Genomic DNA, 14,982 nt, shown 5'->3' with positions numbered 1-14,982 from the left:
TGTTAAAGTGTTACCACAGTGAATAGTAAAAGGAAAGCATTTTCAGAACTACCAGGCCAAACTGATGTGCAGAGAAATTTTCTCAGAATCCAAGAACTATAAAGGTGTAAGGGAATCATGCGAGACTTGACTCTATCCCTTCTACATCACCCTGACATCTAAAGGTCATCCAATCTTTTTAAAAAATCCCTCCAGTGATAGTAAACTCAAAACTTTAAAAGGAAGTTGATATCATTTTAGGGAAATTCTGCTCAAAGTTCTTCTGTATATTAAAAAAAAAAATCTTACTTCTGTGCCATCTACCTCTTGGCCCGAGTCCTACCCTTTAGGCCCATACCCTCAAACATAATCACTCTTCATTCCACCTCAAGTGCCCTCCCAACAGCCTTCACCTCACCTCCCCACCCCTCTTGGCCACATCTTCTCTTTTCCAAGGTCCATCAATTCTGAGGGTCAACAGTAAGAGCTGAGCTCAGCTGTGTGATTCTTCTTCTGGGCATTCGTGGAATCACACAGCTGTGATCATCTGGCAGCTCTACTGAGCTGGGTGGTCTAAGATGGCTTCACTCAGGTGTCTAGTAGTTGTCCTGGCTGTCAGCTCCAGGTCTCTCCACACAGTCTCTTGTCCCCAAGGGATCTAGACTACTTTACCAATAGCGTCAGGACAGCAAGAAAGCGAGAGCAGAAACTGCAAGGTCTTTTAAAACCTAGGCTCAGAACTCCCACAATGACGGCTCTCCCACATTCTCTTGGCCAAAATGAGAAACAAGCCAGCTCAGACTAAAGGTGGTAGATAAACAGACTTCACTTCTTGTTAGGAGGAGAAGCAAAGTCACAATACAAACAGGTGTGTATACCAGCAGGTGCTTATTGTTTTATTTGCATTATCTCACTTGACTCAACAATGTATGGAGTAGGCACTATTATTATTTCATGTTACATATGAGTATGGTTGATACACTGATAAGGTGGGACTTCATAAATCATAATTGGAAAAACTACTATCTTTCTTTTCTCCACATTCCATTCAAACCGGTTCTGTAGGGATGAAATCTAAGGCAAATCCTGTGACTTTTGTGGTCACTCTTAGAAAATAAGAAATCTACTTTTGAGCCTTCTGAAACAGTCTTAGTACAGTAAATAAAATATCCAGTGCCACATAAAATTGGCTTCCAACTTTTCACTTTGCAATCATTATAACACTAATTGATCCAGGCAAGAATCATCAGTGGATGCTAAATATAGATGGTGAAAGTTTAATGAGGAGAAGGAGATTTATAGTGTCTCAAAATAGCTCCCTTGGGCTTCCCTGGTGGCTCAGTGGTTGAGAGACCGCCTGCCGATGCAGGGGACACAGGTTCGTGCCCCGGTCCGGGAAGGTCCCACGTGCCGCGGAGCGGCTGGGCCCGTAAGCCATGGCCGCTGAGCCTGCGCGTCCAGAGCCTGTGCTCCGCAGGGGGAGAGGTCACAACAGTGAGAGGCCCACGTACCGCAAAAAAAAAAAAAAAATAGCTCCCTTCAAAATAGTTATTCGTTACAAATGGGAAAATTGTCACTTTATAGTGGAGCAATCTGGCAGACACCACCTTATGCAAGCAATCAAAGTTAACATAAACAACAATGGGACAAACTGACACCACGTGCCTCTTGATGTGGTGTATGAAGAAGAGCACAGCCTCAGTGGTGAAATATTCCTGCTAAGAATGCAAATTTTTCAACTAATCATGAGGAAACGTCCCATAAACTCAAATTGTGGAGTGTGATGCAAAATAAATGACCTATAACCTTAAAAGTTGTCAAGGTCATGAAAGACAAAAACTGCTGAAGAACTGGCCAGATTAAAGGAGAATAAAGACACATGAGGACTTCCCTGGTGGTGCAGTGGTTAAGAATCCACCTGCCAATGCAGGGGACACGGGTTCGAGCCCTGGTCCAGGAAGATACCACATGCCACGGAGCAACTAAACCCGTGCGCCACAACTACCGAGCCTGTGCTCTAGAGCCCATGAGCCACAACTACTGAGCCTGAACCCTACAGCCCACGAGCCACAACTACTGAGCCCGTGAGCCACAACTACTGAAGACCACACGCCTAGAGCCCGTACTCTGCAATAAGAGAAGCCACCACAGTGAGAAGCCTGCTCACCGCACCTAAGAGTATCCCCCGCTCCCTGCAACTAGAGAAAGCCTGTGCACAGCAACGAACACCCAACACAGCCAAAAATAAATAAAATAAAATAAAAAGACACATGAAATGAAATGTAATGACTGAGAGGGACCCACACTGGGGGTAAGACCTCACAGGATACTGACAATGACTGTTCTCTCCAAACATCCTCTTCTAATTACCAGCCTTCCCCTTGGGGTAGGGGTATGGTCAGCTAAGGTTGGGAAATCTGCTCAACCACCTCCTCTTCAGCTCCTGATTTGGTGATCTTATCCATCACTTTGGAATTTGGGACAGTTGGTAGCATTTTGGGGGGATTCATATAAAATGGAAACAAGAAGCCCTATTTTAAAATACCATTGTGTGAGGAAACTAAGACTTTAAAAGTTTAAGTAACTTGTCCTAGGCCACAGATAATAAAAAGAAGAGTTGGGATTCAAAAATTAGTATCAAATTTATGCTTACAAATTTTACCTTAGTAGATTTGGCCTGTTGTTCTGGGCTGTTGCATCTTTTTAGATCCTGATTAAGTTGTTTAAGAAATTTGCTCTACCTGTTAATAATTATTTATCAAGTGCCTACTGTGATGTGCCTTACATACATTGTCTCATTTTATTTTGTACAACTGTAACACGTAGCTATTATTCCCATTTAACAGATGAGAAAATTGAGGTTGAGAGTAGTTAAATGACATGCCCAAGATCTCACAACTGGTAAGGTGTAAAGCCAAGATTCAGAGCCATGTGTATCTCCACTCCAAACTCATGCTTATATCCAAAATGCTATTCACCTCCCCATATTCACTATATACATTTATCTCCAGCTTTTACCTCACCTCTTTGACAAAGGATTTGAAACAATTTTTAGTGAAATATAATACAAGGATGCATATCAGCCACAAAGTACAAGGGAGAAAAACACTCAACTCAGGAGTGGGAAATCAGTGGCCAGTTGAGATGATGAAGGTAAAGAAGATGATTATACCAAAACAAAAAACAAACAAAACAACAAAGAGAAGACATTCAAAATGAATACAAAAGGGTTCTGAGTTTTCTGGAAGAGAAGGTGGAAAGGAAAATCTCCATGAATCCCATAGCTCTCACGGTAAGGTAAGGAGAAGAAATGGCAACAGTCTTACCAGATCATAAGGGGGGGTGTATCCAGTTATCTGTTACTGTGTAACAGATCACCCAAAAACTTAGTGGTTTTAAACAACAACCACTTTATTAACTCTTAGGATTCTGTGGGTCGGCTAGGCTCATCACCTTGTGGTTCTGGTGTTCTACATCTGGGGGCTCAGTTGGCCTGGAGAGGTTCCAGATGATTCATTCATAATTCTGACATCCTGTCAGGCAGCTGAGAAAATGACTCAGCTGGGATTCTGGAAGGGCTGGGGCTCTCTTTCTATCCATGTAGTCTCGGAGCCTCTGCCTCTCCCTCTCTATCGATCTTCTCCACTTGGTCTCTTCACGTGGCCTCTTCAGTAGGGTAACTGGACTTCTGACATGGGGGCTCAGAGCTCCCCAAAGAAGCATTCCAAAAAACTAGAGATGGAAGCTGCCAGTCTTCTTAAAGGGTAGGCCTGGGATTAGCACAGTGTCACTTTTGCCATATGCTATTTGTTAGCACAAGTCCCGGGCAAGCCGGATTCATTGTGGGAGGGTCTACTACACAAACATGTGAATATCAGAAAGCATGGTTCATTGGAGCCTTTCTATGGAGAACGACTACCACTAAGGGAGATCTACTTTTTTCCCTAGCACTTAACTGTAATATGAAATAATTATATATACTTTTTTTTTTTTTTTGGCTGTGCCTCAGCATGTGGGATCTTAGTTCCCTGACCAGGGATCGAACCCACACCCCCTGCATCAGGAGTGTGGAGTCTTAACCACTGGACTGCCAGGGAAGTCCCTTATGTATACTTCTATAGACATTTTATAAAAAATACAAAGGTATACTACCTTTGAGCATGACTTTTTATACGACCCCTAAGAAAGTCAAAATATAACGTAAAATGAGACAAAAGGTATGTATTTCCGACAGAACCCAGGGTAATACACTCCAAACATATTGCTTTATGATAATTTGATTGATATAGGGGTAAAACTTACGGAATTTATAGAAATGAATGTTTAACATTTCCCCCAGGTTGTGCCACTTAAATACCTATTGTTTTAACAGGAAATATTTTTTGCAGATACAAAACAGCTAATAAATGAAAAACTAAGATGACTGTCCCAATGCCCTCCAGCCAAAAGATCATCAGAAACCTATGGTTGAACAATATTAGATGACATCAGGAGACAGAAGCAATTATGATTAGTTGTCTTAATAAGCCTTATCTAGATGTAGAGAAGACTAGAATGAGGCTAAAGCTATATTAGTAAAGAAGCAGCAAACACTCATATTTTACCAGGATGGGGAGATGTTTGGTCATTTTTGTGATTTGGACAATGTACATGTTTTGTCTGTGTTCAGATAGGAATAAGAAGTGCTCTTGTTTTAGTTGCCCTATGATCCAGCAATCCCACTCCTGGGCATATATCCAGAGAAAACTCTGATTCGAAAATATACATGCACGCCAATGTTCATAGCAGCCCTATTTACAATAGCCAAGACATGGAAACAACCTAAATATCCATCGACAGATGAATGGATAAAGAAGGTGTGGTAGATGCATACAATGGAATACTACTCAAGCATAAAAAAGAATGAAATAATGCCATTTGCAGCAACATGGATGAACCTAGAAATAGTCATATCGAGTGAAGTCAGACAGAAAAAGACAAATATCACATGATATTACTTATATGTGGAATGTAAAATATGATACAAATGAACTTACTTACAAAACAGAAACAGACTCACAGACATAGAAAACAAACTTATGGTTACCAAAGGGGAAAGGGGGAGAGGGAGGGATAAATTAGGATTTGCGGATTAGCAGGTACAAACTACTATATATAAAATAGATAAACAACAAGCTCCTACTGTATGGCATGGGGAACTACATTCAATATCCCACAATAAACCATAATGGAAAAGAATATATATATACATATATATGTATAATTGAATCACTTTGATGTACAGAAGGAACTAACACAACATTGTAAATGAATTATTCTTCAATAAAATAAATAAATGAAAACAATAATAAAACCTAAAAAAAGAAGTGGTCTTGCTTTGTTTTGATTTATCACAATCACATAGTAGCCTTATCTGATGTGAGTGTTCTATGAAATTATTTATGTTCATCAGGAAAACACCAAGGCCTAGCTGTGCCAGGCCAGCTTATAGCAACATCAGGTGCTGATAGTACTAACATCATAAGCTGATAGTACCAACCCAGGGCCTCTTTTCCTCTGTCTCAACTATAATAGCAAAAAAGAAAAAAAAAAAACTATTCTTTCTTAATGTCTAATTACAAGGGACAGATTAAAGTAAGTTATGGGGCTTCCTTGGTGGCGCAGTTGTTGGGAGTCCGCCTGCCGATGCAGGGGATGCAGGTTCGTGCCCCGGTCCGGGAAGATCCCACATGCCGCAGAGCGGCTGGGCCCGTGAGCCATGGCCTCTGAGCCTGCGCGTCCGGAGCCTGTGCTCCGCAACGGGAGAGGCCGCAACAGTGAGAGGCCCGCGTAACACACACACACAAAAAAAAATGTAAGTTATGAAACTGTGCATCCATATAATGGAATACAATGCAGCCATTTAAATGATGTAATGAAAGAATATTTAATGACATATAAAGATATTCTCAATACACTGTTAAGTGAAAAGACTGATTACAAATCAGTACTTACAGTGTAATGATAGTTTGGTAATTATATACACATATGCATAGAAAAAAGATTAAGAGAACATAAACAGCAGTATTAAACTTGGCATATCTGGCTGCTGAGATTATGGACAAATGTTATTTTCCAAAGTTTCTCAATGCAGATGTATTACTTTTGCAATGGGTAAGGACAGTTTTGTCGCTATTGCTGTTGTTGTTTTAACAAGGCTCACAACGTGAGCGAAAACTCAGAAGCAGGACTCATGGTGAGACGGCAAGGACCTTGAAGAGCCTCATGAATGAGCATTTAGGGAGCAAGATTTACATTCCAGTATGCAAGTTAAGAATACTGACTTGTACTTCACTCCAGGTGGGGGTAAAAAAATAGCTTTGGATTTGCTCAAAAGGTTTGGCTCAAAGTCCTAGATTTCTGCATCATTAAGCAAAGAATAAGTGACCAATTACTTTCTGCCAGGCACTGTTCTAAGCACTCTGCATGTATTAAATCAACTAATCTTCAAAGTAACCCTAAGACATAAAGTTTATAATTATTCCCATTTTACAGATGAGAAAACTCATAGAGATCAGTCCAATAACTTTCCCAGTGTCCTACAGCTAAAAAGTGGCAGATCAGCATTTGAATCCAGACCTTCTATTTCTAGAATCTGTGTTCTCAAGTTCTGCTTGAAAGATGATGATGGCAGAATTTAAACGTATTAGTCATAAATTCATATAAATATTCCTGTACTCTCCTTAGACTTTTAAAAATCTATATGGCATCCCAATGGGCCAGCCCTAAATTTCTTAAGCCAGGCAACTGACAAAAATGTTAGGCAGCCTCAAGGATAGAGTCTGGAAGATTTAGATGGAAACCTAAGTAGTATAGTTAATTTGCAATGTTGTGTTAGTTTCTGGTACACAGCCAAGTGATTCAGTTATACATAAACACATATATATTCAGTTATATATATATACATATTCTTTTTCATATTATTTTCCATTATGAGTAACCATTATTCTTATCTCTATCCTCATATACCATTATAATGATATACCATCATGTTCAAAAATTATAATGCATATGATAAAATATTATAACAAAAAATATTACAAAATTTTTCATTTTACCATATAAATAGCTGTCAGTTATATTGCCATTTTCATTATCTACATTTCTAGAGAAACATAGGTCCCTAGAATATTCCTTAAGTTTTTCTTCCAAATTTTCAATGCTCGGATATTACAAAGAAAACCAAAACTGGAAGTATGCTAATCAATTTGTTCAGATCGCTCTTCACTTGAACTATATCTTAATCTATCATGGCCAGAAAACATGTTCTATGGAAATTAGTTTGATGTTTATTTGTACAGGAATCTTCTTATTTATGAAATTTATGTAAAACCTTTGTTTCTTTGCTCTAATTTCTTTATATTTTATTGAATGACATCTTTGTCAAAAACCTTTTGATTTAGAAAAACTATTTTCTCTAAAATTAAAAAATTTATTATTTTCAAAAGTGAAACTTAGCTAAGTAAGGGGTTTTTTGTAAAGCTTTTGCTAATATTAGTAATAACAATGAACAGTTTATACCAAATCACTGTGGCCAGTGCAACTTCAAAATAAATTTCATTTTCCTGCAAAGGCCACAAGTTGCTCTTTGCTCAAAATCTATTATTTTGTTTAACTTTTCTAATGCATCTTGTATCTTGCCTAAATTAAATGCATTTAGTTTGACAAAATTTAGGAAGCATTTTCCTCATGTGGTCAAGAGTGACTTTGTATATGCTTCATCAAGATGTTCAATGTTTGGGCAGATCCAGAACGTTGTAGGTGATCTTTGATATGTTCCAAAGAATATGACTGCTGTTGACATGATTAAGTCTAACAGATTTGAACAAAGTTCAGAAGTGGTTTCATGAATGTTTCCAGATTGGGGCTAAATTATGGCATGTGCACTTTATTTTTACAGGACCTTTGTCATAGGCTTTATCATGCATGGAGGGGATCACAGTCATAGACTTACACCACTAGTGCCACATGGTACATCTATTAACATAGGATTTACTGGTAGAGCATACACAGTCCCCTGAACTCTCACTACCCCACAGCACAGGCCTGGCATAGGTGTTCTCAATGCACCTTGGTCAAAGTCCCTGGCACCTGTCTGAGGCAAGGGGTTAGTCAGCACAAACACCACAAACAGAACTCAAGGAGAAAGGACTCTGCCCCCTCTCTGCGTTACATATTTATCAAGTGGACTAAGAGAGTGTAGGGAATATCTAGTTTCTCCAAGAAACGAGAATGTAACAAGGGATTTGGAGCCCAGGAAGAGTGACAAGGAGTGTGTAAACCTAAGGCTGAGGTGTTATACTGACGGCCTTGAGAAGAGCCTTGAAGCTCTACCCGTAGGAACACTGGCACCAGCGGCAGCCTAACCGTCCCTCTGCAAACAGGCTCAGTGTCTCTGAGCCAGCCCTCTGCTAACCTACCAAATGAGGGAAAGAAACATGCCTCCAGGACCATCCAGATTTGTTTCTTTTTTTTTTTAACTTGCTCTTTTTTTTTTTAACATCTTTATTGTAGTATAATTGCTTTACATTGTTGTGTTAGCTTCTGCCAGATTTGTTTTTTAGAAGACTTGCCTTCAGCAATCTTTTCAATCAGTGCTAAAAATTATAAAATCTTTTTTCAGTTCTTTACTTAAGCCAAAAGCCTATACTTTTTTATATCGGGGTAATACTAATGGAATATTCCTTAATTTTCCACTTTTTTTTTGGTAGTTCAAATGTGCGTGCATATAAAATTATTCAACATGACTTTGTACAACCTAGTTGAAGTTGATAATACAAAGATTCGGGGTTTTTTACATATTTTTCTTCTCTCGCTTTGCTAACCACCATATTAATAACCTTATATTTAATTTTCCACCCTAGATAGTGATCATTATCTGTCTTAAATGTTGAGCCATTCTAGCTTCAACTTTCAAAATCATTTATTCTAAATCTAGAAATGTTCCACTATTCTCTGATATGTTATGCTGTTAAAATAATGTTACTTTAAGAGTATTATAATAACGTCCTACATCAGCGTTTACTTCTGATGGTGAAGCTATCACCATTTGCTGTTTATTCAGCCTTTTTTTTTTCCAGTTCCAGTAATAGCATGTGTGTTTTTGTATGTGCCAGTGACTTTTCTGTTCTTTTATTCAGGAACCTAAATATTTCCAGTCACAAATACCTTCATTAGTCAAAGCTGACCTTGAAAATTGGTTGTGAGATGCCTTACAGTATAAAAACACACATAGCCTTTAAACATAAAATACAGGGACTTCCCTGGTGGTCCAGTGGGTAAGACTCCGTGTTCCCAATGCAGGCGGCCCAGGTTCGACCCCTGGTCGGGGAACTACATCTCACATACATGCCACAAGCCGCAATGAAGATCCTGCTTCCAACAACTAAGACCCAGTGCAGTCTAAATAAATTTTTTAAAAAAGCTTAACTCTTTAAACTTAAAATATAAAATACTATTTCTAGAGTTTCTAAATTTCAATTGAAAGCATTTTGGTATAAAATGAAGTACTACATTTTCTGCTAAGTGAAAATAGAAATGAAAAATTATAACCATTCATTTCAAACAGAAGAGTGTGATTATCTAGGATCATTTTTCAGGATCATTGCTCAATAAACACTGAAAAGCCTCAGGCTTTTTTCTTGATCATTCAACCTGTTGATTTTTCTCTATTCATTTGAATTGCTTTAGCTAGTCATTAAATCTTTATTAATAAAGAATGTGAAATTTCAGAGATTCATTTGGCCTGTTTAAGCTGTGAATCTGAAGAGAATAATTTTCTTCCTAGGCGCACTGCATGGATCAGTTATCAAATCTCCATTAAATAAAAAATTGTAATCTCCTATTCAAGAATCTCATGGGGGTCATTCTCAATAGAAGTCTTCCTGCTTTCATTGTTTCCAATTTTAAAAAATTTAAGAAGACTCCCTCTTTCAAAGACTTTCTTTTCTTTTCAGCTCTTTTTTTTGTTTTCAAACTCCACTTTTATATTTTCTATATTTATAATGACCTTGACTTACAGTCATTCTCAATGATCCAGATTTTAAAATAATCTGTAATATATTGACTTTACACAACTTAAATGTATTTTCTTTTTAAAAGTAAACTAAAATACATGTAAAAGGAAAAATTGAAATGAAATTTCAAGTATGTTTTTCAAAAAAGTATTTTTCTACTAAAATATTCAGAAGTATTTAGTACATTAAAAGGCAATATATAAATTACAATTAATGGATATCAGAGTATTCAGTCAAAAAATGTTTAAATAGGGCTTCCCTGGTGGCGCAGTGGTTGAGAGTCCGCCTGCCGATGCAGGGGACACGGGTTCGTGCCCCGGTCCGGGAAGATCCCACATGCCGCGGACTGGCTGGACCCGTGAGCCATGGCCGCTGAGCCTGCGCATCCGGAGCCTGTGCTCCGCAACGGGAGAGGCCACAACAGTGACAGCCTTGCGTAACGCAAAAAAAAAAAAAAAAAGTTTAAATAAAGCTTAATTTTTAATTCAGTTTTCTAAAACTTTAAATCTTTTAACATATTTTTATAAAAATAAAACTATTCATAATTCTAATATTCGGTGTCCATTTAGTTGCCAATGTAAAGAATCAGTTTTCTGTTTTACACATGTTATGTCTAAACCACACATTTAGTAATATGAATTGTTCATTATTACAAATGTTCCTCAGCTGCTATATTTATCTGCTGCAAACACAGTGCTAATGTATGAGGAACTACAAGTTGGAATACCAAGAGAGAAGCAAAGGAAGGGATGCTCAGCACTACTGGGAAAGGACACTGCATTATGCAAGCATCTATTGCATTGTAGCATCTGAGAGTAAGGATTTGTTAAGTAATTAATTTGTCTTCTCCCTTTTACCTAAGCATTTTTTTTTTTTTGCCACTCAGGCACTCCAAGTCCTCCATGTCCATGTCCAAAGTTGGCCCAGTACACCCTACAGACCTTCACAATAGTCTAAATCAGGGCCACTTTTTTTTTTTTTTTTTTTGCGGTACACGGGCCTCTCACTGTTGTGGCCTCTCCCGTTGCGGAGCACAGGCTCCGGACGTGCAGGCTCAGCGGCTATGGCTCACGGGCCCAGCCGCTCCGCAGCATGTGGGATCCTCCCGGACCGGGGCACGAACCCGTGTCCCCTGCATCGGCAGGCGGACTCTCAACCACTGCGCCACCAGGGAAGCCCAGTGCCACCTTTTAATCTTATTTATTTATTTTTGTGGCCATACCACGCTTAATTCCCCAACCAGGAATTGAACCTGGGCCCTCGGCAGTGAAAGCACCAAGTCCTAACCACCGGACCATCAGGGAATTCCCTCAGTGCCACCTTTTTAAAGGACATAAGACAAGATATGTGGATGCATTTCCCTGGAGCCTGAATATCATTAGTCACAAAAGAGGGTATGTAGGTTACAGGTCAGGCCCTGCCGTCCTAAGCACCAAGTCAGAGACCAAGGTGCCCATATGTACTTTAAGAAATGTACTTCTTGTATCTATGTGATATTTGAAAACTTATAATAAAGTGCAGGGTCCAGAGCACAGGCCCCTCTTGCTCACATCTAAGGTCCTGGCCCTACGTTGCTTCATATTCTTTGCTACAAACAAAACCATGATAAACTTTCTCATTTCCATCTCCTTGAGGATCTGTGAAGAGTTTCTCTGGAATACAGACTCAGGAGGCAAATTGTTGGGTTATAAAGTATACCACATTTTTTGGCTTCCCTGGTGGCACAGTGGTTAAGAATCTACCTGCCAATGCAGGGGACATGGGTTCGAGCCCTGGTTAGGGAAGATCCCACGTGCCACGGAGCAACTAAGTCCGTGTGCCACAACTACTGAGCCTGCACTCTAGAGCCCACGCGCCGCAACTACTGAAGCCTGCATGCCTAGAGCCTGTGCTCCGCAACAAGAGAAGCCACCGCAATAAGCCTGTGCACAGCAACAAAGAGTAGACCCTGCTCACTGCAACTAGAGAAAGCCCACGCGTAGCAATGAAGACCCAATGCAGCCAAAAATAAAATAAATAATTTTTTTTAAAAAATCAAAATAAAGTATACCACACTTTTAATTTCACTAAGTACTGCTTTCTGGAACAGCTATACTAGTTTACACACCAGCCTATAATATGTAAAGGTTTTCCCTATTTTACTATGCAAATATATGATTTTTCAAAATTGAAATGGTATTGTCCTATACTTATTGCTTCACAATTTGAATTTTTCGCTTGTATAGTTTGATATTGATTCACTGGTTGGATCCTTTAGGCAAGATTGTCTAGCCAGTAACCATTCAATTGTATTAGCATTAGAGTCATATTTACTGCTTCCTTTATTCAATTAATATATTTGTTTATCCAGAGCACAAACTTCAGCAAACTACTAAAACTGTTCTTGGGACTTCCCTGGTGGTACAGTAGTTAAGAATCCACCTGCCAATGCAGGGGACACAGGTTCAAGCCCTGGTCTGGGAAGATCTCACATACCACAGAGCAACTAAGCCCACGTGCCACAACTACTGAGCCTGCATGCCACAACTATTGAGCCCATGCGCCTCAACTACTGAAGCCCACGTACTCTCAGACCCGTGAGCCACAAGTACTGAGCCTGCTTGCTGCAACTACTGAAGCCTGCGTCCCTAGAGCTCATGCTCTGCAACAAGAGAAGCCACTGCAACGAGAAGCCCGCGCACCGCAACAAAGAGTAGCCCCCGCTCCCCACAACTAGAGAAAGCCCACGTACAGCAACGAAGACCCAACACAGCCAAATAAATAAAAGTTTAAAAAATAAAATAAAATAAATTAAAAAATAAAACTGTTCTAGGCATTGGGGAACCCAAAGACAAATGGGGCATAATCTCCTACACTCAAAGACCTTGGAGTCTGGAAGACGTAATGAGACACCTATTCCAAAGCCTTGCAAAAGTCAAGATTACTCTCATTTTCATTTCTTCTGCTACAAATTCATTAACATTGTCAAAAGAAAGGAAATTAATCTGAAAATACATGTCTCTAGCAAACTCTCACTTCTAATGATGTGCTTACTCTGTAAGAGCTCATAAACAATACCTTAAATAATCCTTTCTTGAGTCTTGCCCAGGATAAAATTAGGTGTGGGTTCTCCACCTTCTCCTTTTGGAAAATTGCCTCTGTATTCACCAATATCCAATCCTGATTTCATTCCCCCTGATTTTCAAAATAACATTTGTTCAACCACTCATTCTGGGCTGTCTGAGTATGCTGGACATAACTCATGTAGTCCAGATGATTGAAGTTATTTAGATCTCTGCACAAGTTAGATACTCTCATTCTTCTAACCCACTTTGGTTTAACCATTTTCAGTATGAAGAGCATTCTCCTTGACACAGAAGACAGACTCAGAGCTCTGCTCACTCTGTCACTTGTTCACATTACACAGTTGACCCCAAGCATCACCTACAAGCAATGATTTTCTTTTTCATGGGCAGCAGAGTAACAGCCAGTGACAACTGTTTTGAGGAAAGACCTGTGCCCTTTCCAAATGGAGAAGGTGTTATTCCATATAAGAGAGAGAATTTGAAGCATCTTTAAATCCCCTGCTTACACATCCCCTTGGGTTAGAAATTCTAGTTGTTTTGTTCTTGATATAGTTGCCTGTAAAAAAAACACATTGAGAGCATCTATTTTCTGTGTATCTCAGACAAGATTAAGAAAGTTATTATGATTGAATCTTGCCATGAACTCACAATTTCTCCCCTTGGGAAAGTTGTAAAAGGAGGACAAATCCTTCTCCCTGCTCCCTTCAACCTTTGCTGATAATAGCTCAGCTGTCCCCATGGATGTCCATGATGTGGGATGTGGGCTGTGGGCAAAACCCATCAGGGACCACTTGCAGCCAATTTCAGGCCCAGAGCCATGAAGACTATGAAAGAATCCGGACTTCAGCAGGAATCTGAGTACTTGATGGGTGATGTCTAGATATCGCTTTGCTTTTTTATTTGCTAAGGAATTAAGGGGACGTGAACCCTGCTAATTAGTCTTTGTTGTTTCCATCCTTTAGTCTCTGTCTCACAGCAATCGAGGGAACTGAGATGTGTTCCTGCCCGAGAGGGCAGGCAAACCCAATTTGGGTAGTTCTTAAAACTCTGGTAGGAAATATTAAAGCAACTAATTGTTCCAAAACCATATGTTTTTTCCATCCTGTATATAACTTTGATATTTTAGATGAAATATAGACTTATTTTGATACCATAGATAAATCTTGCCATTAAAAATTTGTGCTAGAGGACTTCCCTGGCGGTCCAGTGGTTAAGACTCCACGCTTCCACTGCAGGGGGTGCGAGTTCAATCCCAGGTCAGGGAAGTTCCGCATGCCGCACAGTGCAGCCAAAAGAGAAAACAAAGGAAAGGAAAAAAAAATTTGTGCTGTATATTGTATGATTCGATTTATATGAAATGCCCAGGATAGGCAAATCCATAGAGACAGAAAGTAGATTAATGGTTGTTAGAGAATGAAGGGAAGGGAAAATGGGACATGACTACTAAATGGGTATGGGGTGGGTTCTTTTTGGGGTGATACAAATATTCTGGAATTAGATAGTAATGATGGTTGCATAACTTTGTAAATATACTAAAACCCACTGAATTGTGCACATTAAAATAGTTTAAATGCTGATTTTTATGTTATGTTAATTTTATCTCAATGAAAAAAATTTTTAATCTGCTTTGCTCTGCTCCAATAAATTAGTATTGTCGAATGTAAGGGAAAACATAAAGCAACAACTTATATAAAGCTGCAGAAGGCTAATGTTAATAAAAGATGGGGCTTCCCTGGTGGCTCAGTGGTTGAGAGTCCGCCTGCCGATGCAGGGGACATGGGTTCGTGCCCTGGTCTGGGAAGATCCCACATGCCGCGGAGCGGCTGGGCCCGTGAGCCATGGCCGCTGAGCCTGCGCGTCCGGAGCCTGTGCTCCGCAACAGG

Source organism: Lagenorhynchus albirostris, chromosome 8 (assembly GCF_949774975.1).
Source record: "Lagenorhynchus albirostris chromosome 8, mLagAlb1.1, whole genome shotgun sequence".
NCBI classification, from domain to species: domain Eukaryota; kingdom Metazoa; phylum Chordata; class Mammalia; order Artiodactyla; family Delphinidae; genus Lagenorhynchus; species Lagenorhynchus albirostris.
Note: the sequence above shows the minus strand (reverse complement) of the source record.